This window comes from Macaca thibetana, chromosome 1 (assembly GCF_024542745.1).
Source record: "Macaca thibetana thibetana isolate TM-01 chromosome 1, ASM2454274v1, whole genome shotgun sequence".
NCBI lineage: Eukaryota > Metazoa > Chordata > Mammalia > Primates > Cercopithecidae > Macaca > Macaca thibetana.
In genome coordinates this window covers 184,285,707-184,312,559 of record NC_065578.1, presented here as the reverse complement: position 1 = coordinate 184,312,559, position 26,853 = coordinate 184,285,707, and the positions used below count along the sequence as shown (strand labels likewise).

At 45.1% G+C, this 26,853-nt stretch overlaps 1 protein-coding gene across 1 annotated transcript in view; it reads left to right on the top strand.

Moving 5' to 3' along the window:
- The first annotated feature begins 20,192 nt into the window (after nt 1–20,192).
- FAM20B (FAM20B glycosaminoglycan xylosylkinase) overlaps nt 20,193–26,853 on the top strand; it is a 48,873-nt gene continuing 42,212 nt past the window's right edge. The window contains exon 1 of the mRNA XM_050783476.1: nt 20,193–20,331. The gene's annotated coding sequence lies outside the window, so the exon portion shown is untranslated. The remainder of the gene's footprint in view (nt 20,332–26,853) is intronic.

Sequence of the window (26,853 nt, the reverse complement as noted above, 5' to 3'; positions counted from 1 at the left end):
GGGATACCTCAAAAGAAAGGGGAGAGAACAGGGAAGTGGGCGGGATGGTGAGATATCTAGGCCCCACCCCAATGGGACTAAAGGGGTAACTCAGGGCTGGAGGCTAAAGAGCTGACTTTGTAGGACCCGGGGTGTCAGTCTAGTGACAGTCTGAGGCAACCCCAGGGACCTCAGGAGTTGAGAATGAGCCCTTCTCTGCTCCACTGCCCACACACATCTGCTCAGACCCAGTACTGCTTTAACATTCTGAGATCTCTGGGTGACCACCAGCAGCAGGTGGCAGGGAGAAAGGAATACCGCCTGGGTTTTCTGGCCTGAACAATGGGATAAACAGGGATGAACATTCACAGGCACGAGAAATAGAGTGGGAAGAGCAACCTCAAAGGAGACACAGTGTGTTCACTTAGCAAGGTTGTTCACCAGAGAAGCTTCTTTCATGTAAGTGAGAGAGAAGCTTGAGAAAACCAAAAGAGGGGCTCCCCTGGTTCCCCTAACAAGCTTTCAGTTCTCGTTATCCTCAGAAGCAGGACCGGGCGCGGTGGCTCACACCTGTAATCCCAGCACTTTGGGAGGCTGAAGCAGGTGGATCACCTGCGGTCAGGAGTTCAAGACCAGCCTGGCCAACATGGTGAAACTCCATCTCTAATAAAAATACAAAAATTAGCTGGGCGTGGTAGCGGGCACCTGTAATCCCAGTTACTTAGGAGGCTGAGACAGGAGAATTGCTTGAGCCCCGGGAGGCGGAGGTTGCAGTGTGCCAAGATTGCGCCACTGCATCCCAGCCTGGACAAGAGAACAAGACTCTGTCTCAAAAAAATAAAGAAAGAAATAAGAAGCAGGACCAGAGGTTGGAGCTCTAAACAGAATCAGAAAATCAAAGTGGGTTTCAGAGTCAGGACAGCCACTGCGTGAAGGGAATACAGCCGCATCATGGCAAGATCAAAATTTCTGAGGCTGACAATAAGAAAGGTGATGTAGGCTGGGTATGATGGCTCATGCCTATAATCCTAGCATTTTGGGAGGCCGAGGAAGGCAGATCACCTGAGGTCAGGAATTCAAGGCCAGCCTGGCCAAGATGGCGAAACCCCATCTCTACTAAAAATACAAAAATTAGCTGGGCGAGATGGCACACGCCTGTAATCCCAGCTACTCAGGAGGCTGAGGAATGAGAATCACTTGAACCTGGGAGGCTGAGGTTGCAGTGAGCCAAGATCGTGCCACTGCACACCAACCTGGGCGACAGAACGAGATTCCGTCTCAAAAAAAAAAAAAAAACTGTGATGGCGTTCTTTGATGGCACATCCCTGACCCAGACTGGTAAAACTCACCTACTGATGACCTTGTGTTCAGTCTTACTCATTTCTCTATGCCAGGTCCCTAGCACAGTGTCTAATGCAAAGGAGGTGCCGAGTCAATGTTTAAAAAATCAATGAAAGAGATGAATGCACTTGGAATGGCGTTGATTTTTGCTTTGCCTCCAAGCTAGAACAAATAATTGAGCTCACTCATATCCATGTTATCATTACTATCCAGGCCACTGTGTTAATATTTAATAACTCCCTTATTCTCCCAAACTTCAGGGAAATTGAAGCTTCAGTAATGAGGGAAATTTTCACTTCATTGTTTTCTGTGGGAAGTCAACCACAGCTCACATCTGGTGCCCTCCATGAAGTCTTGGTCATTAATGGGATTTTGTACATTTTCTTCTCTCTGCTAAATCCAGACCTTGGAGAAAGAGACCCTCCCCATCTTTCCATTAAGAGGAAGTTTAATTGCATCTAGACTCTGGTTGGTTAGGGCTTGATTTTAGGTGGGCAAAGCAGACTTCAGCGAAATAAGCAGAGCCAAGAGAGGCTCCTGTTGTTTGGGTCAGGCTGTTTTTAGCAGTGAGGAAAGACCCTGGGGCTTGAAGGAGGATTGATCACTAGGTGTGAACTACACGTTGGAGATTTCATCTGCCTGGGACCTAGCAGATGTGCCTATGAGGTCTTCTTTGCCAGCTACCCCATCCTGTCTTCCAGAGACTGCTGCATCCAGAGATCTCTTGTCCCCTTTTGCTCCCTGGACCTTACTTGCTCATCTAGCTCCCAGCCATGTTCCTTCCACTCCCATCCAGGGTTATTGACTTCAACTCTATGAGCAGTAACAGACTGGTGCCTTTCAAGCAATAGCCATTCATTCCACAAACATTGATTGAACCCTCAATATGTATCTAGCACTGTTCTAGGCATTGGGAATATAGCAGTAAGTAAGATAGGCAAAATCCCTAACCTCATACAGCTTATATTCCAATGGGGAGAATGATAAATATATATATACACACATTTTTTTTTATTTTTTATTTTTTGAGATAGAGTCTCACTCTGTCACCCAGGCTGGAGTGCAGCGGTACAATCTTGGCTCACTGCAACCTCTACCTCCCGGGATCAAGAGATTCTCCCACCTCAGCCTCCCAACTAGCTGGGATTATAGGCCTTTTTATATTTTTAGTAGAGACAGTTTCACTATGTTGACCTTGCTGGTCTCAAACTCCTGACCCCAAATGATTCACCCACCTCAGCCTCCCAAAGTGTTGGGATTACAGGTGTGAGCCACTGCGCCCAGCCAAAAAGGAATGCTATGTTCTTGCTAAACAAATGAACACATGCAGAATTTCTGAAACAGGATGCACAGAGTGTCCACCTCTAAGAGAGGATGCTTCACTCCAACACTCCCCTCTCTAAACAGCAACTCTCAACAGGCAAAGCCGGAAGCAGGGCAGCCGCTCTAACAATAAGCACCACAACAGTGGCTGACTTTAATCACATGCCCTACTCTGTTAGTCCTCAGAACAGTGTAATGACCACTAGCATTAGACCGTTTTGCAGAGGAGGAAACAGAGGCTAAGAGAGATTTAACAACTTGGCCGGGTTCACATAGCTATGCTTTGGCAGCACTGGAATTGTAACATGGTGACACCCTACCTCTACTAAAAATACACTTTGCCCGCTGCTACACTGCTACACAGGGACAGAAGAGGAAAACTATCTCAAGAGATAATGCGCAATGCTGAAATGGTGAAGGAAAAGCTTTTGGGGGAGTGAAGGGGAGCAGATGGTCTGATTTGCCCCACCCTAAATAGGGTGTGTGTATATATGTGAGTGTGGACAGAAACACAGATGCACATACACGACCACACACACGCCCTCTGAGCCTTCCAACCAGAATCCACAGGCAGCAACATCTCCTTCTCCATAGCCTTTGTTGATCCTTGTTCCTGAAGCTAGAAAGGGAGGAGGGCCCGGAGATGAGTGTCTGAATGGCATGTCCTGGGGACAGCCATTAGTGACATTTGTAAGACCAGGGCTACATTTATTTCAAGCAACTATCATTTCCCTTCCAGGATAATCTAAGATGCGATTTTTACTAATGAAAACTAACACGGAGCATCTATTATGTCCCAGTCACTGTGTTGGGCCCATTTAAATATGAATTATATATTGTCTCTCACTTTAAAAGGCTTAAGAGAGCCTGCCAACCTCTGACTCCAACCTATTTAGCCATATTGCTTGTACTTGTGCTTAATTTATAAATTAAATTGGAATTTCAAGGTCCCTGCTGATTGGCAAGTGGAATTACTAAATTGTATTTAACCTAAGTGAAGTTGAACATCTCACGACTTCTGAATGGCAGGGAGAAGATCAAGGAGAAGTGGACCAAGGGGCTGGCTCTTGAAATATACCCACCCTCACCTTCGGGAAACCTTGTCTGTGGAACTGGGTGGGAGTTCTGGCCCCTCCTTCCACTAGTTGTCACAACTGGAATGGTTAAAAGCAACGATTCCCACCAGAACAGCTAAAATTTGAAAACTGACGATAGCTCGAGGAGCACCAGGAACTGTCATGTGCTGCTGCTGAGAGTGTAAGGTGGTACAGCTACTCTGGACAAATCTTTGACAGTATTCACTACACCGGACACACATATACCTTATCAGCCAGCAATTCCACGCCCAGGTATATAAGTAAAGTTTGTGCACATGTGCATTAAAAGACATGTATAAGAAGGCTCATCATAACACTTTTGGTCACAACCAAAACTGAAAACAACCCACATGTCCAGCAAGAGTGGGATGGATAACACTGTGGTGTATTTACACAAGGGAGTACTCTAAGCAAGAAGGATAAATGGACTGCGCGCAGCGGCTCACAGCTGTAATCCCAGCACTTTGGGAGGCTGAGGTGGGCGGATCATTTGAGGTCAGGAGTTCGAGACCAGCCTGGCCAACATGGCGAAACCCCGTCTCTACTAAAAATACAAAAAAAATTAGCTGGGCATGGTGGCCCATGCCTGTAATCCCAGCTACTGGGGGAGGCTGAAGCAGGAGAATCACTTGGACCTGGGAGACAGAGGTTGCAGTAAGCCGAGATGGCATCACTGCACTCCAGCCTGGGTGACAGAGCGAGACTCTGTCTCAAAAAAAAAAAGAAGGATACATCGTCTACAACCACATGCTACTCTGTGCACAGCTTTCCTAAGCATCATGTTCAGTAAAAAAGCCAGATAGGAGAAAAACACAGCGGCATGAATCCGTTTACATAGCCATTTATACAAAGTTCAAAAACAGGCAAAAGTCATCTATGTTGCTTTTAAAAGCCAGGATAGAGGTCACCCTCGAGAAAGCCAAAGAAGATAGATTGGGAGGGTTAGGTCCGAATTTCCGGGATGCTGGTAATGTTAACATTTCTTGGCTTGGATGGCTGTTACATGGGTGTGTTCACTTTGTGATAATTTATTAATCTATAAGCTTATGACTTTTAAACTTTTGTGTAAATATATTCCTCCAGTAAATTTTTTAAAAAATAATTAGGCTACATCCCAAAAGACAAGGGATAGAGATGTAACTTAAAAAGACAGATATGGTCACAGGCCCAGGGGCAAGAGGAGGTGAGGTTTGCTTCCCAGGACGCCCAGTCTCCCAATATTTACCGAAGAGACTTGTGAAAAAGGCCAGGAATGGGAAAAGGGGTGTCAGGGCCTTTGAGGTGGGTGGGCCAACTACCCAGAACTGCCTTGGCCACACTGCAGGACTCTAGGCCTGTAAGCAAGGTTTCTGAGAGGACTGCTCTCCCATCCCTTGCCCTCACTCACATCCCCAAAAGCAATTTTTGCCGCTGGGCCAATGCTAATTTTCTTTCTGAGATGATCATCAGATAAGTTAGATGCTTCATATGGCCTCCATTCTTCTACAAAGAAAGGTCAATACTAGTCAGGTGCAGTGACTCACACTTGTAATCTCAGCACTTTGGAAGGCTAAGGCAGGAGGATCACTTGAGCTCAGAAGTTTGAGACCAGCCTGGGCAACATGATGAAACCCCATCTCTACCAAAAATTCAAAAAATTAGCTGGGCATGGTGGCACATGCCTGTGGTCCCAGCTACTCAGAAGCTGAAGTGGGAGGAAAAAAAAAAGAAAGGTCAACACAGATAACTCAATCAAAAAATAGACTACAGGTTTAGGCCAGGCGTGGTGGCTCATTCCTGTAATCCCAGCACTTTCGGAGGCCAAGGCAGGTGGATCACGGGGTCAGGGGTTCAAGACCAGCCCGGCCAACATGGTGAAACCCTGCCTCTACTAAAAATACAAAAATTAGCTGGTTATGGTGGTGCGCACCTGTAATCCCAGCTACTTGGAAGGCTGAGGCAGGAGAATCGTTTGAACCCAGGAGGTGGAGGTTGCAGCGAGCCGAGATCACGCCTTTGTACTCCAGCCTGGGCAACAGGGTGAGACTCCATCTCAAAAAAATAAATAAATAAAAACAGGCTACAGGTTTAAACAGGCACCTCACCAAAGAGGACATTCAACTGGCCAAGAAACATATACAAAGATGTTCAACAGCATTAGTTATCTGACATATGAAAATAAAAATTAAAACCGCAATGAGAAACCATTAGACTTCCACCAGAATAGCCCAAATGAAAAGAACTCACAACACCAAGTGTTGGGATGCAGTGCAACTGTATATCTAATCCATTGCCTGCTGGGACTGTAAATTGGCCAATCACTTGGTAAACTGCTCGGCGGTATCCAAACATACCCAGCAGTTTCACTCCTGGGAATACACCCAACAGAAATGAGAGCTGTGTCCACCAAAAACATGTTGAAACATCCAGAAAAGAATGTTCACAGCAGCTTTATTCCTAATAGCCAAAAATTGGACTCAACCCAAATGTCCATCCCAGGAGAGTGAATAAATATATTGAGGCATATTCATACAATGCAACACAACTCAGCAATAAAGAAAAGAATGAGATGTTGCAGCACACATCAGCCTGGATGAATTTCCCATAATGTAGAGTTAAGAGAGGCCAGTCACAAGAGCATATTTATTTATAGTATTTATTTATAAATAAATATGTCTATTTAATATATCTAATAGTAATATTTAATTTATATTAATATAAATATTTAATATTTAATATATATTTAATAAATATACATATATTATTTATTTTTTATAAATAAATAAGAATGGACTACTGATATAGGCAACAACATGTCTGAATCTCAAATGCATGATCTCAAATGTATGATCCCGTTTACCTGAAGTTCTAAATAGGCAACACCAATCTATGGTGGTTGAAGTCAGGACGGCAATCCTTTGCAAGATTGTGAAGTATGAACTAGGACGAGGTGCTGGAAATGTTCTGTACCTGGGTGGTGGTTACATTGATGTATATACATGTAAAAATATCTTAGTCACACACTTAAGATAGTGCATTTAAGAGGGCATGTGAGTTACACTTCAATAAAAATGTAAGTTTAAAAGAAAGAAAGAAGAAACAAAGGAAGAAAGGAAAGAAGGAAAGAAAGAGAAGGAATAAATGAAAGGAAGATTGGCAAAATTCTGCCCTCTCATATGAAAAATGGTATAGCCTTTCTAGAAAACAGGCATTTTCTTAAAAAGTTAAACCTTCACCTACCATTTGACCCAACAATCCACTTTTAGGTATTTATCCTAGAGAAAGAAAAACTTATTTGATATGAAAGCCTGTATATAAATATTTATGCCAGCATTGCTCATACTTGTCAAAAACTGGCCACAACCCAAATGTCTTTGAAACAACTGTTATATCTATACAATAAAATATCACTTAGCAAAGAAAAAGAATGGACTTGGGGCCGGGCGCGGTGGCTCACACCTGTAATCCCAGCACTTTGGGAGGCCAAGGCGGGCAGATCACAAGGTCAGGAGATCGAGACCATCCTGGCTAACACGGTGAAACCCCTTCTCTACTAAAAACACAAAAAAATTAGCCAGGCGTGGTGGCAGGCACCTGTAGTCCCAGCTACTTGGGAGGCTGAGGTGGGAGAATGGCATGAACCAGGGAGGCAGAGCTTGCAGTGAGCCAAGATCGCACCACTGCACTCCAGCCTAGGCGACAGAGCGAGACTCCGTCTCAAAAAATAAATAAATAAATAAATAAGAATGGACTACTGATATATGCAACAACATGCCTGAATCTCAAATGCATTATGCTGAGTGAAAACCCAGTCTCAAAAGGTTACATACTATATGATTCCATTTTTATGACATTCTGAAAAAGACAAAAACATATAAGAACAGAATGCAGATCAGTAGTTGCCAGAGTTTAGGAATGGGGGAAGGTCTGAATACAAAGAGGCAGCATGAGAGAAATCTTTAGGGTGTTAGAATTGTTGTGTATCTTGCCTGAGGTGATGGTTACAAAAATCTATACCTGTGAAAAATGCATGCAGTGTATATCAAAAAGTTAATTTTACTTTATGCAAATAAAACATTTTTCAGGTAAAATTTGGCTGGACATGGTGGCTGAAGCCCATAATCCCAGCACTTTGGGAGGCCGAGGCAGGCGGATCACCTGAGGTCAGGAGTTCGAGAACAACCTGGCCAACATTGTGAAACTCCAAAACCCCATCTCTACTAAAAATTCAAAAATTAGCCAGGCATGGTGGTGGGTGCCTGCAGTCCCAGCTACTTGGGAGGCTGAGGCAGGAGAATTGCTTGAACCGGGGAGGTGGAGGCTACAGCAAGCCAAGATCGTTTCACTACACTCCAGCCTGGGTGACAGGGTGAGACTCTGTCTCACACACACAAACCCAAAACCAAAAACCAAAAAAACCCCGTCATTTTCAAATAAAAGCAAAAAAAAAAAAAAAAAGAAAGAAAGAAAGAAAGAAAAGAAAGCCATCAACCACACACAACCCAGAACAAAACTCTGCCCCCTGTCATGGGCTCTGGCCATCCTTCCTCCAAGCGCAAGCAGGAAGAGAAGATGGCAGAGGCCTTTGAGAACTAGGATAAGACCTGGTTGAGGGCAGACATTCATGAGCTTAATTTCTTATCCTACTGTTCATGTGGCTTTGGAATGACCACCGTCCTATGAAATGCCATTAGCTCACTGTCCATTCTTGTGTGTTCGCCTTTTAATCTTTGGACCTTACCACTCGGAAATAGCTGGAGCTGCCACAACTCCCCAAGGAAGAATTTGCTGACATCAAGCCAGTGAAGAGTCCCTCTGGGGGCACACAAGATAACTTATCACCCACTAGATCCTTCTTACCCATAACCCACAGCTCCTCCCAGCTGGTGGGGCCAGGGCCATGAGCTGCTATGAATCCACATAGAGGGAATTACGGAACAGGGCCTTCAGGGTCACCCTGGATCATACAGTACCCGCCATGCCCCCACAGGGTCATGCCCATTGCGCCTCAGCCTGTATGCACATGCTGCTTGCTGAGCTCAGAACTCCTTTCTCTCTCCCAGGGCTTTGCCCCTGCCCTCCTGGAATGTCATCCTTTCTCCCCCAAATGTGGCAGTATCTGTTACCTTGGCTTGTAGAACTTTCTACACCCAAGTCCTACTGATTCTTTCTCCTAAATACCCACAAATGATCTCCTCACTCTCACCATCCCCACCTGCTTCAGACCTTCAGCCCCTCTTGCCCAGACCATTGCTAGACGGATAGCTTCTGGGCTGCCCTCTCTGCTCTGACCCCACACCTCTTCAATTCCCCTCCTCCTAAAACCCACTTGGTTCCCTCACCTAGGCAGGCTCACAAGAACCTGGTCAGGCCCTTGCCGCTTTCCCTGATCCCTACTGCTTCCCAGACACATCCCCAGCACTCCTATAAAACCTGGTCACTTGGGGCCGGGCACGGTGGCTCATGCCTGTAATCCCAGCACTTTGGAAGGCCAAGGCAGGTGGATCACCTGAGGTCAGGAGTTTAAGACCATCCTGGCCAACATGGTGAAACCCCCTCTCTACCAAAAATACAAAAATTACCTGGGCATGGTGGCACATGCCTGTAGTCTCAGCTACTCAGGAGGCTGAGGCAGCAGAATTACTCAAACCTGGGAGGTGGAAGTTGCAGTGAGCCGAGATTACATCATTGCACTCCAGCCTGGGTGACAGAGCAAGACACTGTCTCTAAAAAAAAAAAAAAAAAAAAACAATCCTGCCACTGGCTCTTCCATTCCTCCATGTCTCTGCTTACACTGATCCCTCTGCCTGGAGTGTCCCTCCCTCCCCTCTGTCCACCTAGTAAACCCCTCATTTTCTTTAGGCCCTACTCCAATCCACCTCTCTGTGAAGCCTTTCCTGACCACCATGCCATCCATCTGCCCCAGGAACATTCATTCATTCCACAAGTAGTTATGCCCCACCTATGTGCTGGGAATTAGGACAGATAAGGACCCTGCTCTTGGGGAGTACATTCACCCGGGCAAGGCTGATAATCCTTGCTTATCATCCTATATAATTTCAGAATTATTAAGGTAAAGGACTACAGAATGATAAGATGCTCATGGCAGCCTTGCTGAGGGCATGCCACGTAAGCAGATACCTGAGGAATTCCTCCTCACCCTCTGTGTACTGAGCACTCTGCATTCTTTTTTGTTTGTTTGTTTTGTTTTTGAGACAGGGTCTTGCTCTGTCACCCACGCTAGAGCGCGGTAGTGTGATCTTGGCTTACTGCAACCTCCACCTCCCAGGTTCAATCAATTCTCCCACTTCAGCCTCCCAAGCAGCTGGGACTACAGGTGCGTGCCACCACGCCAGGTTAATTTTTTTAAACTGGAGTGCAGTGGCGTGATCTCGGCTCGCTGCAACCTCTGCCTCCCAGGTTCAAGTGATCCTCCTGCCTCAGCTTTCCAAGTAGCTGGGATTACAGGTGTGCGCCACTACACCAGGCTAATTTTTGTATTTTTAGTGGAGACAGTGTTTCACTATGTGGGCCAGGATGGTCTCAAACTCCTGAACTCAGGTGATCCACCCACCTCAGCCTCCCAAAGTGCTGGGATTACAGGCGTGAGGCACCGAGCCCGGCCATGAGCATTCTGCATTCTATATGGTCTCGCCTTGGTAGGGTTGTGAGACTTAGCAAATAAAAACATTGCATAGGACAAACTTATACCAAAAAATTGTTCTTGAAATTCAAATTTAATGGGACCACCTGTGTTTTATCATGCAACCCTTCTCCTAGGATCTCACTGCCCTGTGAGTTCCGAGAATGAGCACCCTCAGGGCCCAGCACTGTAGCTGGCTGCAGTAGGCACTCAATAAACACTAAAAGAATGAGCCATTAAGCAGATGAATGAGCAACACTTGCTAAGTTGTACTGCATTTTGCATTTGCTTGCTGACTCCCCTCCTGCATGGCAAGCCCCTGCTTGCTTCGAGGCAGTGTTAGATGGCATCCTCTGTACTTAATGCAGCCTGAGGAGTGGTTTAGGGAGAATGTACTGCCTCTTACTATCTATTATGTCTATTAGTGCCTCCCCTACCACCCCAAGTAATAATAAAATAAGAAAAACCCATTTTAGAGTGTGGCAATATATGTAATGACATGGAAACTGAGAAACATTTTTTTAATCATATGTATATGAATAAAAACACCTTTGGAAAATTTTGCTATATTTATAGCCTGCAGTGTATAATCTATGAAAAAACTGCTTCCATCTAGTGCCCTAGCTACCCCTTTCCAACCAGACAGCCTCTACGAAACCCTTCCTCTTTTGGAATCGTGGAGCTGGTATAAAGAGCTGACCAGTAGATGTCTGTTATACAAATGATGGCATGAAAAGATTTTACTGTGATTCTGGGCCTATGTGTCAATCTCCCCACTGGACTGGGATCCTGCACAGGCCAGCAAGGTGTCCTTATTGTCCCCATGCCCAGCACACAGCAGCAGCTCAGGAAATGAGGATTGAAAATCTATCAAGAGCCACATCTCATACTTGACAATAAAGCTTCCCCGAAGGAAGGCTGGTTCAAAAGCACACCTCATGTTGCCCTCTGGAGGTCAGCAGTCCCATCAAGGCCCAGCCCAAACCACACACTGGCAAGCAGCCCAGAAAGGGTATGGTCCAACTGCCCCACAAGTCCTGTGAATAAGCCCAGTCTTCGCTCCCAGTTCATAAAAGGACCACTGTCCCAGGACAGCCTCAGCTCCTGTTGGTTTCAACTCAGAAGGAGAATGTTGTTGCTTGTGCCTCTTTTGAGTTTTAAAAAGGACAAGGAAAGGCACTGTATGGAGTGTTTTACTTTTGACTTTTTTCTTCATGACTACAAACTGTTGGATGTTGAAAACCTTGCATTTACTTGTGAATTGCCAGTCTGTGTTTGTGTATGGAGGAAGGTAAGACTTGAAGGGCTGGAATTATTTTCATTTTCCTTGTAAGTTTCTCCAGTACTTAGCTTTTCATTGAGCATTCTATATTTATTTGTGTCATTATGTCATTCTTTGGTGCATTTTATAACCTGTGATGCTGAAAACTGCCTTCCTTCACATTATGGGCTGGAGTCAAATGGGCCAATACAGTCACACAGCATCCACCAGAAGTTAGTGCCATAGAACACGGTCCTGAATAAGCACACCATTTAGCTACAAGAATGAGCACAGAAAGACTGTGTATAATAGTATCAAAGAATAATTCAAAGACACAGGGTTAATTATTAGGGCACCATTTACTTGTATACAGGGGAAACCAATAATAGCTTTAGTTCATACATCAGAGCCAAAATAAGAAGTGGGGAAAGAGGAGAAAGGAGAAAAATGAAAAACTGCAGACGTGTGAAAGATAATGAACTTTGCCTTTTCTTGGATAAGCCACTGATGAGCAGGCAGCTAGCTAAGAAGGCCAGAGGGTGTTCTGCCCTTGACATCTGGATGAATCATCAAAGAGGAGAATTCCAGCTGCTTATGGATTCTCCAGGAGCCTTTGGAGTGGAACTGTGCTGTATCCATGACAAGTTCCCTCTGTGTCACATGTGCCTGGGTCCTGGGAGATCACCGCCATCTCTGTTATGCATGTCTGCCCCATGACCTTTATTAAAAAATTCTCAATGCAAGCAGCCTAAATGTCTAACTTACAAGGAACAGGCTAAACAAACTTCAGTATAACCTCAGCATGGAATACCAAAGATCTTTTTTTTTTGAAATGGAGTTTCACTCTGTTGCCCAGGCTGGAGTGCAATGGTGCGATCTCAGCTCACTGCAAACTCCGCCTCCCAGGTTCTAGCAATTTTCATTCCTCAGCCTCCCGAGTGGCTAGGATTACGGGTGCCCGCCATCACGCCCGGCTAATTTTTTTATTTTTAGTAGAGACAGAGTTTCACTATGTTGGCCAGGTTGGCCTCAAACTCCTGACCTCAGGTGATCCGCCTGCCTCGGCCTCCCAAAGTGCTGGGACTGCAGGCATCAGCCACCATGCCTGGCCCCAAAGATCTTTGAAAAATGTTGTGATTTAAGAAAATGTTATAGTAAAAATATGTAATAATATAGAAGTTGTTCATCATATACCATTAAGTTATGAGTTTGTAGGGACACAAACACTCAGTCCATAGCATGAAATCTGTATCAGTCAAGGTTCTCTAGAGAAACAGAACCAATAGGATCTATATATATACATCTCTCTAGAAAGGGACTTATAAGAAGGTATTGGCTCATGTGAATATGGAAGTTAAGAAGTCCCACAATCTGCTGACTGCAAGCTGGGGACCCAGGAAAGCTGGTGGTATAACCTGACAGCCAGAGGGCCAATGGTATAGATTCCAGTCCAGATCTGAAGGCCTGAGAAGCAGGGGTAGCAAGGGCAGGGGAAGACCCACATCCCAGCTAAAGTAGTCAGAGACCAAATTCAACCTTCTTCTACCTTTTTGTTCTGTTTATACCCTGAACAGATTGGATACAGTCCACCCACACTGGGGAGGGCCATCTGCTTGACTCAGTTCACCAATTCAAATGCTAATCTTTTCCAGAAACACCCTAACAGATATATCTGGAAATGATATTTATCTGGGCATCCCATGGCCCAATCAAGTTGACACATAAAATTAACTGTTGTCATAATCCAATGGGGAGAAAATGGTGCCTGAATATGAGCAGTGGTTGGATGGCTGGAAGGAAGGAGGTGGATTGCGAAGTCTCTAGCAGCCATAGTCAGCAGAACTTCATGCTAATCAGAGGTGGGGGTGAGAAAGATGAGTCTAAGACAACTGATGGTTTTGGTAGGATGAGTAGTGGTCACATTAAGTGAGACCCTTTTTCTTTCTTTCTTTCTCCTTTCTTTTTTCTTTCTCTTTCTTTCTCTCTTTCTTTCTCTCTCTCTCTCTCTCTCCCTCCCCCTTTTTCTCTCTCTCTCTCTTTCTCTCTTTCTTTTTATTGATGGAGTTATGTAGTTTTGCTCTTGTTGCGCAGACTGGAGTGCAATGGTGCGATTTTGGCCTACCTCAACCTCTGCCTCCTGGGTTCAAGTGATTCTCCTGCCTCAGCCTCCCAAGTACCTAGGATTACAGGCTTGCGCCACCATGCCCAGCTAATTTTGTATTTTTAGTAGAGACAGGGTTTCTCCATGTTGGTCAGGCTGGTCTCGAACTCCCGATCTCAGGTGATCTGCCCACCTCGGTCTCCATAAGTGCTTGGATTACAGGCATGAGCTACCGTGCCAGGCCGAGACCCTTTCTTGTGCATTGCCATGGTGAAATACCAGCCTGGTATTACCATTTCTTCCAAAGCTTTGCTAACATCTCTGAAAATCCTAGCACATTCCCTTCAGTGGTCCCCTGTATTCCCTTGCCTGAGGGATCTCCCTACCTACATGCCATACCTCACCATTTCACCCATGGGCCCCGAGGGGTATAGCAGGCATCAGTGAGGTACTGGTTCTTTCTCTCTGGGCTTATAGTCCCACTGTGTTGAGTACCTTGTCCTCCTCTGTTCTGGGTCACCTCCCTGTGCCACAAACATCTACCTTCCAGGAGAGGATCACAAACTGTAGGACTGAAGACTAGATTTCAACCCATAGATGTCTATGATTTGGCCTGCTCTGTGTATGTGTGTGTACACACACACACACACACACACACACACAGAAATGTAAATGCCTTTGAAGGAGGGATCAGGCTCTCTGGTACGTCATGTTCCCTCAATCCTTCTGGTTGCCTCACCTTTGGCCTGCTTTGCTCATTTCCCTTCATGCCTGACAGCCACAGGCTTCTATATGTCTAAGCCCCACTGGAAGGAAAGATGTAGGGGGTCTGGTCCACCAAGGGGCGGCATCTTGAGCAACAGAGCACTGACTTTCTTGTCACATCTTTCTCATGCTTGCTCACAGCAGGATAAGCACTTGGAGAGAAATGGCTGGCTTCCTATAGAAGGTTACCAAAAAGACCAAGCTATCTTGCCTTGAGAATAAAACCCAATTGCCTGTATATTAGATTGAACTATATAAAATTGTCCATGTTCAACTTTGCCCTATAAAGATGACAATTTCACATGATTCAACCTATTAACATGGCCCTGGCTTAGTCACTAGTAGGACAGTGGTTCTCAGCCTTGGTTGCAACTTAGAATAAACTGGAGGTTTTAAAAAATATTCTTGCTAGGATCTCACCACAAGACTATTAAATTCAAATCTTTGCAGATGGGGACAGGCATAGAGCTATTTAAAAAGCTCCTCTGGGCTGGGCACAGTGGCTCAAGCCTGTAATCCCAGCACTTTGGGAGGCCAAGGCAGGAGGATCACTTGAAGTCAGGAGTTTGAGGACAGCCTGGCCAATGTGGCAAAACCCCATCTCTACTAAAAATACAAAAATTAGCCAGGCATGGTGGCACGCGCCCGTAGTCCTAGCTACTCAGGAGGCTGAGGCAGGAGAATCTCTTGAACTCAGGAGGCAGAGGTTGCAGTGAGCTGAGATTGTGCCTCTGCACTCCGGCCTGGGCGACAGAGGGAGACTTTGTCAGAAAAAAAAAAAAAAAAAAGCTCCTCTGCAGCCAGGCTGAGAACTGTCTTCTAGCACATCCCTCAGCCAGCCATGAGAGAGGCTCAGACAGCCTTCTGCTGAACTCCTTACCGCATTATCCATGGATAAGAGCCTTCTGCTGAACTCCTTACCACATTATCCATGGATGGTAGAAGCTTCCTGGCTTTCCAAGCAGGGTCTCAAAGAGAAGTCTGAGGAACCCAGAACTTCCATGTGGCTGCAATTACTTCGTGCATTGAATTGAGTCAATAAACATTAAAGAGCTTCCATCACAACAACAAAACAATGTGTATTAAATACCAATATGCCTGTGGTACCATCCTAGGCATATTACAAAAGTATTGCCTTGTGGGAATCAGCAATGCGGAATTTGCAGTATTGTCTCCACCCAATCCCTTGAAGAGTCATATGTGGCATTAGAGAAATTCACAACAAACTGGAAAAGGTCAAAGATGTGGCCCTGGACATTTACTGAAGCATATATACCACAAAAAAGTGTACATTTTGGGGTAGTTAAACAAACTTCTATAGCCATACATGACAGTTAAGTGAAACACAGCTTTGAGAGCCACAACTTCTCTGCATTTCTTACTAACTCTAGAAATCTAACATATCCATTAATGTATTTTTCTTTTTGCTTTTACTGTGCAGATTTAAAGAACAAAATTAGGTAAATATATTTTCAGAATAAAAGAGAAAACAACCCGTATTACTTTTGGGAGTGATGAAAATGTGCTAAAATTAGATTATGTTAACGGTTGCTCAACTCTGTAAATATACTAAAAGACATTGAGTATATTTTAAGCAAGTGAGTTTTGTGGTATGTATATCTCAATAAAGCTTTTCTTAAAAATAATATTGCTAGAGTGAAAAAATAACCGAAAGATTCCCACCACTTTCAGAATCCGCAGCCCGAATGTCTCAGCAGAGAAGCTGGGTGTGCCTGTGTATGTATGTGGCTCATGATGCTGTCCCTGGGATGTGAGTTGTTTGCTCAGATGGCATTGACAGGGGTGCCACGTGATGGGGTAAGTGGGCAGTCCGTTGCTATAAGCAAGAGGCGGGCTGGGAGTAGCTCTGCAGAGCTGGTGGCAAAATGAAAGAAAGGAGTTTGCCCCATTGGGAAAGAAATGCAGAAGCAGCTGTCCACAGACAGCCCAGTGCAGAGAACAAACCTGCCTGGGAAGCAGCTGAGGCAGGGCACATGCTCCTGGAAGGAAACAAAGAGATACATGTGCTCCTTTACTCACTAGCCTTCCCTGTCACACCCCAGGCTCCTGGCACCTTGGAACAGCGTGAGCTTTCCTAGGGCTCCTCTCAACTTGCTTGATGTAGAATTAACTTAATTAGTTTCAGAGGGATCCATCATGATGGCTGTATTACCTAGGTTAAAAGAAACTGTGTGTGCATGCATGCGTGTGTATTTTGCCTTCGTGTATGCAAAAGCACCTTGAGACAATATCCTCCTTCTAACTTGGGATTGCTGGACTGTTATTGGAGTCCTAGGGCTTGACACATTGGCAGAGACTTGGAAATTCTGAAACAGTTTAAGGAAAATGCTTACAATGATGAAGGGACCAAGAAACAAGTCTCTGGGGCTCAATTCCCTGCTCTGCAGTACCTGTTCTCAAACTTTCCTTTCAAGCATTGCATGGCTACCATGGGCCATGTGCCGTGTTAGTGTTACAGAAGACGCAGATGTCAATACAACCCAGGGAACGGGGTCAGACAGATCCCCAAAGACTTCAATACACCCCACCGCAAGACAGTTACAAATAAAGTGCTGGGTCTCAGAAACCAAGGAAAGCATGTGCAGTTGGGAAGGCTATGAAAGGCTTCATGAACAAGAAGCACTGAAAGCTGTATAACATTTTTACTGGTGGGAGTGAGGTGGATTTCCTGGAGGAAGAATCAATGTGATCACAACCATAAGGGCAGGGAAAGGCGAGCAAGTGAGCCCCTTAGGGTGGAGGATAAGGAATTAGCAGAAAATAGGCCTGAAAAGGTGACTATGGCAGTAAATGCCAAGCACAGGTGTTCCTATTGAATTCTGCAGGCCACAGACAAGCTTCTGGTGGGTTCCACACTGAGGCTAATTCCAAGATTGGGGTTCCACATTGGGGCTAGTATCCTTCCTTCTGCTAAGGATGCCTACCACCCTTGGCTGGAGGGGGACAGCCAAATTCCTGCTCTGGTATTTAACTCAATAAGCTTCAACACATCAATGTGGAGAAGGTACTTTGTATGAGGCACTCTACAAGTGGGAATAAAAATGAAATAGTGTATGTCTTTAAAAATCCTTGCAGTTTGGGAACAAGGAAGAAAGATGAAGAGGAGATTAGATAAAGACACGTAGAACCATACATCGTATGAGTGGTAAAAGGAGCAACACAGGAGTTTTGACAAAGTGCTCAGACCTCCTTAATTGGGGTTCCTGCCAGCTTCTCAAGAATGGGAACCAGGCTTTCTTCATCTTTGCATGGTCTGGTAACTCAGTGCCTGGCATTTGGTAGACATTCATTAAATGAATGAATGTATGCATCAGCGAATGAATGAATAAACAAACAAATGAACAATTCTCCTGTCATGCCTATCTGCTGAAGATGGCAGCTGTAAGTTCACAGAGCACTGCCTAACTTTGGTTCATATTATTCCTCTCTTCTCCTACCCATATATTTTTTTTTTTTTTGCTCACCTCAATACCAGCCCACACTGTTTTCCTGGACTGTGATTCTTTCAGTGATCACAGAGTCTGTGCTGCATTAAGTGTCCCTATTCCTTGCAGCTGCTTCCTGTGTGCTAGTCATGTAAATGCCCTTCTTAAGTGATTGCATCCCTCATAATACTTAGAATATATTGACTGTTGATTGGTTGGAAAATAACCCAGTACAGGGGGAGAGGGCAGAAACTGACATTGTGGAGTGTCAGGTACGGTGCTGGTGCTATGCATATACTCGAGAAGGGTCTGGGTAATGCAGCACGGAGAAGGGAAAACTTGGGGGCAGAACAATTTTGTCGTCTGAAAGCCTTTCACAGAGAGGCCCTGAACCCATGGCTCTCCTTCTCCGAGGACAGAAAAGGAGGAAGTGTATCTGTCCTGCAGTAGGTGGGATGGATAGATGGATGCGAAATTAAGCACTGAAGTGGGATGCTTGGAGAGGCAATGACTGCCCCCTGCCCCACCTGAAAATCCTTAAAGACAGAAGGGATCATCCGCCCAGGGAGCTGAGGCTGCAGGATAAGCTGGCCTTTTCCTGAACAGTGACAGTTGGAGCGTTCACCCTCACTGTCCTTGTCAGAGTTACAGGCAAGAAAGGAGAATCCTTTTGAGTAAAGTGTCTTAAAGGAACTGTTGATTTACCCTTTTGCTTTATGATCTCCTGATGTAGTGAGCAAGGTTCAGGGATATTAGCCAACTGCAGGCAGACCGATCTTCCTGTGCAGAGAAATAAGGTAGATTCTCATTATCACCCAGCTCATTTTCCCAAGAATTATATATTCCCTGGCCAGAAAACGACCTCTAAACCTCCAAACCTTTTCAACTACACGCAGCAAAAGGCTGATACAAAGCCTTCTGCATTTGACTGTACGCCCCCTGCAGAGATGGATACTGCCTCCCTAACTACATTGTCTGGAGCGGGTGTCAAGCCCAATTATTTCTCTAGGATCTCCTGATAGTAAATGCTCAGTAAATACACAGATGAATAACAGCTAATCCTACACAACAATCTTAGAGTACTTTCCCCTCACATTTCCTAACTTAATCCTCACAATAACCCTGTGAAGTTATTAACTCCCATTTTCCAGTTAAGGAAACTGATGCTCAGCAAAGTTAACTGGCACATCCGATATCATACAGCCAGTAAGAAAGAATTCTGTTCAGTACACCTTACTGATTAAATGAACTATGTGGCCTGAAGAAAAAGGTGTCAGATCAGTCTTTCCCCCTCACGCATCTTAATTCCATGGAGTAATCTGCATTATATTTCAGGGTCAGTCACACTAAGTTTGCGCTTTAGTACATGGTGAATAAATGGATGGACACAGTGGCGCTCTGTATAAAGTCAGCGGAAAGCAAACAAATGGAAGGGAGAATCTTTCATTCACACCATTTATCCGCGCCCACTGGGTGCACTGCGGTCGGGCATTGGCGACCCAGGGGCGACTGACCTGTCCTCATGGGGCTTACGGTCCTTAGCAAAAGACAGATGTAAAACAACTAATATTACAGTAAATGAATCATAATTTTGTGAGATACTCCTGAAAGTATGTAGCAGGACGCTCTGCTCTGGTCCGAAGGAAGAGCCATTTGCACTCAGTGGGAAGGCTAGCCTTTTTCTGGGCAAAAGAGGCGGGGGATACATTTAGATAGGCAGAAGCTCCGAGCAGAAGTCAAGGCAAATTAAAAAAGCAACAGGAGGAAGGAAAATGCTTCTCACAAACAGAAGCTGACCTAGGGGACCGCAACTCTCCAGTCCTGCTGCCTGGCTGCCTACCTACCCAAGAAAAGCAGGAAAGAAAAAGCGAAGATGGGGTGAGGGGGATGGAGGACAAATAAAGGAAAAGAAAAAAGAAAGAGCGAAGGAAGTGAGAAGCGAGAGGCCAGTTTATGTAAGCGGGCGGGGCGGCGCGGCCGAGAGGTGTAGAGACCGGCACCGGCGCCGGCGCCGAGGGAGTTAAGCGGACGGGCCTGGTACGGAAGAGGTTAAGGGGGGCCGTCCGGCGCGGGTCCGGTAGGGGCCGCCTACTGGGGCAGGGGCGGGGCCGCGCCGAGCGAGCGCTGGGATTGGCCGCGGGGCAGGCTTACGCTAGGACGGTACCAACAGTCGGGGGCCGCGGAGGCGGGGGGTGGGTGTGGGACTGCCGCTCTGCGCGGGGAGAGGTGGCCTGGGAATGGCCGGGCCGGGGGTGGGCGGGAGCCGCAGTGGCGGCGGCGGCTGGGGGCGGTGAGCGCGGCGTGGGGCTGCCCCTCCCCGGAGGCGGCGGGGGCGGCCGGGCCCGCGCCGCACCGCACCGCGCGGGCGGCCATGGAGCGAGCCTAGGGCCCGACAGGTGAGTGGCTTGGGGGCGGGGGAGGGCGCGCGACCCCCGCCCCCGGCGCGGCGGGCGGGAAAATGCGGACCGGCACGCGGGCGGGGCGCGGTGCGTGGCGCGCGCTGGGCTGGGGCCGCCTGGGGGCGGGGCGCCTCCCTGAGGGGCCGGGCACCGGTGCCCTGAGCCGTCCCCAAGTGGCCGCGGGCGGGTCCCGGGCGAGGGCCCGAGGCTTCCTGGGAGACCAGCTCGGGCCGCGCGTCGCTGCCTGCGGTCGCGGCTGAAGGGACGCGGCCTCGGCCGCCACCTCCCTGGCCCACCTGAGGCGCGGGCCCCACCTGGGGCCGCCTCAGGCTGCCAGGGGTCCTTCTAGTGACCGTCTCTCGTCCCCTTCCGCGGTCCCCAGAGGCGATTGGCCCCGGTGTCTCTCTTGTGTTTCCCGGAGCGCCCGTTGCGACAGCCCAGGGAACGCGCCCTCACGGGGTCTTTGCTGGGCCCGCCTCGTGGCCGGGAAGCGCGAGTGACCTGCAGGCCGGAGGCGGGAGGCGGGGCAACCGTACCCGGGGCCCGCGGTCTCTTGGGGTCGTGCGCCGGGCGCTCGCAGAAGGGCACAACTTAGGGAATGCTATGTTAGCCCTCAGTGGGCTGCGCTTGAGATTTCATTTCCGGGTGTGACGGCCCCGCGATTAAGAGCGGACCGATACGTTGCCCTTAATGATGAATGTGAATAGTTGTCGAGCTGCGTCCTTGATTGTGGGTTCTGATAAGAGATTCATTCTAATCTGACTTCTGTTAACCTGCCAGTCTCCGGATAGGAAGACAAGGGGTAGAAGGATGAATTGGAGGGAAAGTAGGGGTAACAGGGCTTGGTTAGTCTTTATGGAATTATTAGTCCTTTTAAAGGCCATACCATCATTGGGATGGATAAGGAGTTTCTAATTTGGGAAAATGAGAGTTGCTTGGTATTGCGACTTGGGTCTAGTGCCAGATATCAGCATCTTCCCCACCCAGCCAGCTTCCCTCTGGAGGTTTGATTTCTCACTTGGAAGTGAAGTAGGAATGTGGGTTTTTTTTAGCCTTTAGCCTTTAAATTGTAGGACTTTATAAATCTATAATCTGGTACAAGTTAAGATTGCCGTTTATTAGCCACGCCTATCCTTCTTGCATTGTAAATTCTTGCATAAATTTCACTGGCGTTGATTTCTAAAAATCTGGTTAGGGATCTCAGTGTGCTTATGTATTACAAACATTTGAGTTTATGCAGGATCTTTGAGCTAAGCTTAGAGCAGTTCCTCAAATAGGATTTGTTATCACGACTGTCTTTGCGAAACTGAGGTACAAATGGTGAAGATGCTAAATTATTTGCCCAGACTCATAGCCAATCTCAGGGAGATTTAAAATCAATGTTTTCTATTAATAACTTTTCTAAAGTTTGCAAAGATGTTGGACTTTGGCCTCTAGAACCGTACAATGGAATCAGTCAGCAGGAGTCCCTTTCCCATTTGAAATTGCTTATCAAAGGAGAATTAAAAAGGCACACACAAGTGTAATAATTCAGACTCTCAGCCCCACTGATGATAAAGTGCAGTGATAAATATGGATACAGGTTAAAGATGATCAAGACGTCTTGGAGTTCACAGCATTTCTTTTCTGGCTGGTGAAAATGTGACATTGGTACGCGCTATTCGTTTCTCTAGAACTAGCAGAACAATAGCTATGTTTTGGTGAATTAATGGAAGCTAGAAAACACATGCCCTGCTTTTCTTTTTGGTTCTTAAGATTAGAGAAAAAGAAATCACTGTTTCTATCATCTTTATTTTTATGATCTTTTATATCATGGAATTATTTTATGTTAAATTGATAATTTCTTGACTTTTAGTTCATTCTCTCGATTTCCATTTGTAGATTCCAGCCCTTTCACACAGCCTTAAAGTTTCTGCTTCTTATCTCTTCTGAATTTTAAATTCCTAAATGAAATTTTCTGTTCCTTTACTTTCAGGGCAGACTTCAGCTTCCTACACTTTGTGTGTCTATCATTTCATTGGTGTAAAACCCTAAAGCCAGATACTTCTATTAATGCAAAAACACTGGCTATCAATCCAACTGCCCAATTAGCCTAGCCAGAACAGACTGCAGGAGCAAGGTTGTGAAGCTGCACCTGACTGGAACCTACACAGGCTACTCCCAGGCTGCAGGTGGCTTAGAACACCATATAATCACAGAAGCAAATAACACACCTCTACAGCATGTTTTGAACAGTAATCTGAAACACATTTTCTAGGCTTTTTTTTTTTTTTGACAAAGGAACTAAACAATTTAGTATGTACATTAGAATATTTCCCCTTCCCTCATACTGTTGTCCGTTTATTCATTCAACTGACAAATATTTATTGTACACCTTCTACATACAGGCACTGTCAGGTGCAGAGAGAAAAATACACAGATACACAGATTACTGTAACAATTACAACCAACTGCAGGGCCTCATTGTAACTGTGCTCCCCATCCCAATCCACAAAACCACCCGGCACTTAGTCCCAGAAGGACCTGACATTCAGATTCAGAAGACAGTCTCCTTTGTTTTTTTGGTTGTTTTTTGAGACGGAGTCTCGCTCTGTCACCAGGCTGGAGTGCAGTGATGCAATCTTGGCTCACTGCAACCTCTGCCTCCTGGGTTCAAGCGATTCTTCTGCCTCAGCCTCCTGAGTAGCTGGGACTACAGGTGTGCACCACCACGCACAGCTAATTTTTGTATTTTTAGTAGAGGCAGGGTTTCGCTGTATTGGCCAGGATGGTCTCGATCTCTTGACCATGATCCGCCTGCCTCGGCCTCCCAAAGTGCTGGGATTACAGGTGTGAACCAAAAAACAACCAAAAAAAAAAAAAAGGAGACTGTCTTCCGAATCTGAATGTCAGGTCCTTCTGGGACTAAGTGCCGGGTGGTTTTGTGGATTGGGATGGGGAGCACAGTTACAATGAGGCCCTGCAGTTGGTTGTAATTGTTACAGTAATCTGTGTATCTGTGTATTTTTCTCTCTGCACCTGACAGTGCCTATATGTAGAAGGTGTACAATAAATATTTGTCAGTTGAATGAATAAATGGACAACAGTATGAGGGAAGGGGAACTATTCTAATGTACATACTAAATTGTTTAGTTCCTCTTTTTGTCAAAAGAAAAAAAGCCTAGAAAATGTGTTTCAGATTACTGTTCAAAACATGCTGTAGAGGTGTGTTATTTGCTTCTGTGATTATATGGTGTTCTAAGCCACCTGCAGCCTGGGAGTAGCCTGTGCAGGTTCCAGTCAGGTGCAGTTTCACAACCTTGCTCCTGCAGTCTGTTCTGGCTAGGCTAATTGGGCAGTTGGATTGATAGCCAGTGTTTTTGCATTAATAGAACTTAGAGCTCTTGGTAATGGGCATGCCAATAGCATTGACCTGACTGCCCTTGTCCCTTATTTTGAAGGTGGAAGAGGGGAGTTTTCCCTTCTTAGAGTACTTCTCCAGCAGTTCCTTCTTCTACACCTACATATATCTTCCTGTTTTCCTTCAGCTGTCGCTGTAACCCCAAGTACTAATGAATTTATTAACATAGGCCTGCGCTGCAGAACAGAAGCTTACTTTGCTATTGAAACGAGCTTCTGACTAACTTATAATGTCAACATGACTGCTCGAGCTGCCTAGAAGAGAACATAATGCAAAGATCTCACTTCTGATTTGGTCTTTCTTATCAAAAACAAGAGAAGAAATGCCTATCTCCGATGTAAACAATCTGGGGGGTGCATCTGTCATCCCAGTACGAGATAAGAAAAATGTAAGCTGATGCAGAAAAGAGACCTTGAACTTTGGTAAATGTTTAAGGTCTGTACTTTCTGGCAAGATAACCCCTTTAGAGAAGAGGGTGCTAACTTGGGCATGTTATAAAGGCAGGTCAAGGAATATGAAATTATGAATGTGTAAAGAGGACAGAACCAAGTACAGAGGGAGGCAGTGAAGTCTATCATTCCATGCTCTCAAATGTTAACTTTCCGCTTTATATACATAGCAATGCCTCATTTACCTAATGTTGTTGGGAAATAAGGTATTATATGCCAAAATTTTTTTTAGTTATACCTTTTGTGGAAAAATTTTTACAATGTATTATATGCTTTGGTTATTGTTACTAGCAGAATGGCAGTAGTTGAGTGAGGCTCTGAGATTATTTTAAAATGTAGGTTGTCCTCTCTGGTTTTTGAATTATTGAATCTACTTGAGTAGGATTCAGTTGTCAGTCTGTGTCTTCTTTCGGTGGTGGAAAGCTGCTCTTTTGCTACTGTTAGTATCCCTGCTGCCCTCTTTTAAATTTGCAGCTTCTAGCAAACTATCACAAGAACAGAAAACCAAACACCGCATGTTCTCACTCATAGGTGGGAACTGAACAATGAGATCACTTGGACTCGGGAAGGGGAACATCACACACTGGGGCCTATCATGGGGAGAGGGGAGGGGGGAGGGGGGAGGGATTGCATTGGGAGTTATACCTGATGTAAATGATGAGTTGATGAGTGCTGATGAGTTGATGGGTGCTGACGAGTTGATGGGTGCAGCACAGCAACATGGCACAAGTATACATATGTAACAAACCTGCACGTTATGCACATGTACCCTAGAACTTAAAGTATAATAATAAAAAAATGAAAAAAAAATTAAAATAAAAAATTAAAATAAATTTGCAGCTTCTTATCTGTGGAGTAGGAGCTTCCTGACATTGAACGTAAAGCAGCTAAATAGGCTTAGTTATGTTCTACCTGCTCTTCTCCGAGTATTAGGGTATGAACTTTGTAACCACTGTTTTTGTTGCCCAGAGACCTTTTTTGTTTGTTTCTTATCGTTGGTGTAGATTGTGAACTTGTGCTCTGTATAGGTGCATTTATGTTCCTGTAGTTCTTTCTGTAGAAGAAAACCAAAATAATATGAAAGTACTTACTCGTGTGGATTCTTGTTTTGGAAAGCACTGCCAATAATACTTGAAGATCTGATTTCAGCCCTGTCTTGTATCATCCTTGGGCAGTGTGTTAGACAACCTCCTTTCTTCCTTTTAGCATTTCCAAATTGTCCTTACTCTCAATCCCAGCCAATAATAGGAACCAGGTTGGCAATAGCGGTGGCCTTGAAAGGTGGAAGCAGGATATACAGAAGGTGGCAACTTTAAATTGAGTGCATATAATTGGTATACATATTCGATATTTCTGCATCTTTTATATACTGTATACCTGAATTCATTGTAGGACTTATTTCCCCATGTCTCTGAAAGAGGCAGTCTTTAAACCAGAGAGTTGCCAGTTTAGAAGAAATTCTTATAACCCTAAAGGTCTTTCTCCCTTGCCCTTCTCTCCTTTTATTCCACAAACACTTATCAGATACCTCTTACAGGCCCTGCACTGTGCTAAGTTACTTGGAAGTACAAAACATGAATAAAATCTATCCCATCCTCAAAAAACTCACAGTATATTAAAAGAGACAGATGTGCCAAAAAAAAAAAAAAAATATGTGTGTGTATGTGTGTTCATATTATAACAGAGGGATCTTGCCTGGAGCCACCTAGCTGTAATTTCAGCACAGATCTGTTTGAGGTTCTACTGTTTCTGAAAGTGATCTGTGTGGGCTGTCAGCTTGACATACCATAGAATATAAGGCTAAAAATGCGAGGTCTATTGTTGTATAAAGTTTATGTGGTTTTCCAAGAACTGTAATGAATTGAACACTAAAGATGGAAAGCATATGAAAAGCTGAAGGAAAATGTTGTTTTATTTGTAATTCTGTATTTCAGCACTATGCAGGAATTACCTTCTATGATCTAGCCTTAAATGGTGGTTCTATACTGACAGTTGAGCTGTGAAATACCTGGAACTTGGGAAGTTTCATTATACCTGGTTTATTTAAAGGAAAATGCAAATTGTTACTCATTTCCACGTAGTGTCAAGATTACTGTGTGTGTGGGTTTTTTAGAACAGAACTTGCCAGCAGTATGAGCTAAAGTTTTTTTCTTTTCATTTTTCACGGAAGAGCGTTGCCCTAAATCAAGATTTAAATGGGACAGGTTGCAGGGATTTATTTTTTTTCAGTTTACTTATTGAAATTATTCAGTTACTGCCTATTTCATTTGTACTTTCACATCTAGCAAGAAAGACTACCTTAATGCTTCATTAATGCCTGGTGATGGTCTTAGTTTCCTTCCTTCAGAGGGAACTTGTTAGAGAATTTCACATAAGGGATTCTGAGTTTACAGATGTAAATAAATGTTTAAATGGAAGTGAAAACAGTAAGGAAAACCTGACACTTGGACCAATTTGGATTATGTGAGAATTAGATTTTGTATACCTGTACTCTTAAATTACTCTTAAGGCTTATCTTAAGGGCTTTAGCACATGAAAAGCTGTCATCTTTAAAACACAGAACTAATTTTCCAAACTGAAAACAGTTGTGAAAGGCATTCTATTTTAGCCTTTTTTTGTGAAATGGGAAAAGTTCATGCTTCCCATCTGTTTCAGTTACATTGAATGTGG